At 32.3% G+C, this 3,257-nt stretch overlaps 1 pseudogene; it reads left to right on the top strand.

Annotated features, from left to right (window-relative positions):
• Positions 1–738: 738 nt before the first annotated feature.
• On the top strand, positions 739–2,947 carry LOC132169150 (protein SEED AND ROOT HAIR PROTECTIVE PROTEIN-like; annotated as a pseudogene).
• Positions 2,948–3,257: the final 310 nt, after the last annotated feature.

Genomic DNA, 3,257 nt, shown 5'->3' with positions numbered 1-3,257 from the left:
TCTATATATACTTCAATAGGATAAATACATTGTCTATCACCCTTTCCTATAATTTCTCTTTTACTACCCACATGGCCACAACCTTCTAAATGGAACGTTTAAGATTGAATTTTATTTAATAATCTCTTTATTATTATTTGATTCTCTTATTGATTGCTATCAATTTTTTAAGCTTTATTTATTTTGGAATGTTGGAGAATCAAATGATATTAATGCATTTTTTTAAAAAAAATTAACTAGGTGGCCTTAATTAAAGCATATATATTGACGGCAATTAGGTCTTTAATTTCTTTTTTATTTATTTTATTTTATGAAAATTGTTTTATTAGGATTCATTAATTGAGTGTTTTTTTTAAATTACTTATTTACCATGATTAGGAAGCAGCCTTAATTAAAGAATATAGACGGTAATAAGCGCTTATTTATTTATTTTTATTTTTTATTAATTTGGGGCCTTAATAAAATAGAGGCCCTAGGAGGCTGCCTAATCCGCCTAGGGGTTGAGTCGGCCCTACTGAAGATACTCCGATGCTTAAGTTAACATTCTTGTTTGGAGTGAGAATAAGAAATGAGTTGAAAGGAATTCATCAATCTCCTTTATCTCATGCGTTGCATCCTTTTTTATAATGTTTTAGGTAACTGCTTTCTGTCGTTACACATTCATTTGGATAGACCAACTAAATCAACCACTAATACCATTTTAAGACCTTCTTATAAAGATAAATACTTACAAACAGTATGGAAGGTACACCCAAAAGTTTTAATCCTAAGCCGTAGAATTGATTCAAGCAAACCAAATCTAAGTTGCATTGGTCAAGGTATAATTAATTTACTCCATATAATTTAAAATAGAATAATGCTATTATCATACGGTTATATGACTTTCATATAATTAGAATGACGTGGAAGTAAAAATTAACTTTTGATTTTTTTAATAAGTGTTGATCTTATGGCGAATTCTTATAGCCATATCATCAAGTTAATTATATAGTAGTCATATAATAATCTACTACATGATATTACTCTTTAAAATATATCAAAGGAGTAATACTAAATGCTCAACTTCCATTTCACTCATATTCAATTGGACTAATGTGATAGTGCTAATCAATCCTTAAATTTGTTCATTTTTTAGGAAAGGCTGATCTAAGGGCTATGAATGGAGTTCAAAACAACAAAGAAATTTGTGAAAAATAAATGTGGTAGGCACGTAACGGTCAGCTTACCACATCAACCCAATTATATAAAAGTAAGACCAAAATTGAGTACGCGTACCATTAACCAATAATGAGTTTCGGTTTAGATTAATTTAGTGGGTCAAATTCCAAGACTTTGATAGTTTTCCTCATAGGTAACTCGAATATTAAGAAGAAGAAAAAACCCTTAAATCATCATGAGAAGGTAGTTCGATTGATTTACTGGGTGCAATTCCAAGACTTTGATTAATTGGTAACCTCGAATTTAAAAACAATAATAAGATAGTGTTAGAGGGGATCTTGGCTATTGAGGCAACAATTAATGACAAATTTTAGAATTAGGAATAATTATAGTGACAAACTTTAGATGATTCGTTACAGAAATGTTTATAAGACGAAACTGGCTGTTGGAAAGGCAGAAAAACCATAAGCGACATGTTGGCTGTGTTTGGCAATGGAATGAAAAAAGGGAGTGAAACGATATTGTAGCAGATTTGATTGATATGAGAAAAAAAAGTAAGAATGTTTTGTATAAAAAAGTGAAAAAATTTGTTTTGTAATGATTTTTTTTATTTGAATAGTAATAAAAAGTAATTGATGTGATGTAAAAAGTAAGAATATTGGAGTTGATTTTGAGAATATATATATATATTTATTTATTTATTTATTTTTGGGTCGGTCTGGCCATTTGCCAAACACAGCCGTTGTGTTTCTTCACGCGATCTAGCTAATTCATATATTTCATTTAGGGAAAATTTCGACCCCTTTCAATTTAATATATCAAAATCGCAAACTCAAACGAACTATAAATTGAAAATTCTTGAACTTTAAGGAAATAATTACAAAAGTAAAAGTGATGAAAGTTATGAGTTTTCCCTTTCATTTAATAAAGAGAGTAACCTAATTGGAAGTTTGGAAAATTTTATTTATAAAAGGCCATTTGGGCATGTCAATTTCACATATCCATCCCTCTTTACTGGTGATTAGAAAATAAAGCTATATGTGAAATTGACGTGCCCAAATGGCCTTGCTAAAAACTCTCTTTGTGCACATATCAGTGATGGGTTTCACTCGTTTCTTCTTTGCAACTTTTCTGCGCTCCTTTTGACATTGCTGGTGATTGCCTCTGGCCCTCTGCAGCTGATGGGGATGGTGAAAGACCAGAGGAAAGGGAAAAAGAAGAAAAGGAAAAGCAACAACCAACCCCTTCAAAACTTGATTATGAGAAACCAAATCTAGAAGAAAAGGAAAAGCTACTCTCCACTGTCGTTGGTATTCAAGGATTTGTTTTATGTAAATCTGCAGGCCCCAACTACTTCCCACTTCAAGGTAATCTCTGTTCTTTATGTTTCTGTGAAAAAAAAAAAAGAATTTTTTTATTTTAATTAATTCATCCTTTTGAATCTCCTTTTTCTGAATGTATAGGAGCTCTGGCAAGGATAAGTTGTGAAGCTATTGATGAGCATGGCAAGGAGTGAGCTCCTTTTTCCATCTTGAGTAGTCCAACGGATAGTAACGGCTACTTCTTTGCAGCATTTTCACCTTCAGAGCTTGAAGATAAGCGGAAGCTAAAGGATTGCAAGGCATTTCTCCAAAGCTCTCCACTGGAAACTTGCAAAGAACCAACTGACGTCAACCATGGCATTAGCGGCGATCTCCTTTCATCTTATCGCATCCTGCAGGACAAGAGGATGAAAACTATGAAACTCTACTCTGCGGGGCCCTTCTTCTACACCTTTAAACCTAATTAAATACAAGGGGAAACTTCATTAAGCCTCTCCGAAGTTCCAGCCGATTTAACAAACACCTTCTAAATTTTCAAAACTCTCACTTAGACCCCCTAAACTTTGGTTTGCTTTCACTTTGCACCATTTTAACGTTAAAGTCAAATAGTTTAACTTTTTATGCCCATTTTATCCTCACCTCAAAACTACACCCGTTTTGTGTCCTAAAACTACAACACCTACCCAGCCCAAAACGACGTCGTTTTAGGCATTTATTTATTATTATTTTTTTAAAAGAAAAGCAAAATATAAAAATAAAAAAATAAAAATCAATGCC

This window comes from Corylus avellana, chromosome ca2 (assembly GCF_901000735.1).
Source record: "Corylus avellana chromosome ca2, CavTom2PMs-1.0".
Taxonomy (NCBI): domain Eukaryota; kingdom Viridiplantae; phylum Streptophyta; class Magnoliopsida; order Fagales; family Betulaceae; genus Corylus; species Corylus avellana.
Note: the sequence above shows the minus strand (reverse complement) of the source record. Positions and strands in the feature narration are given on the sequence as shown.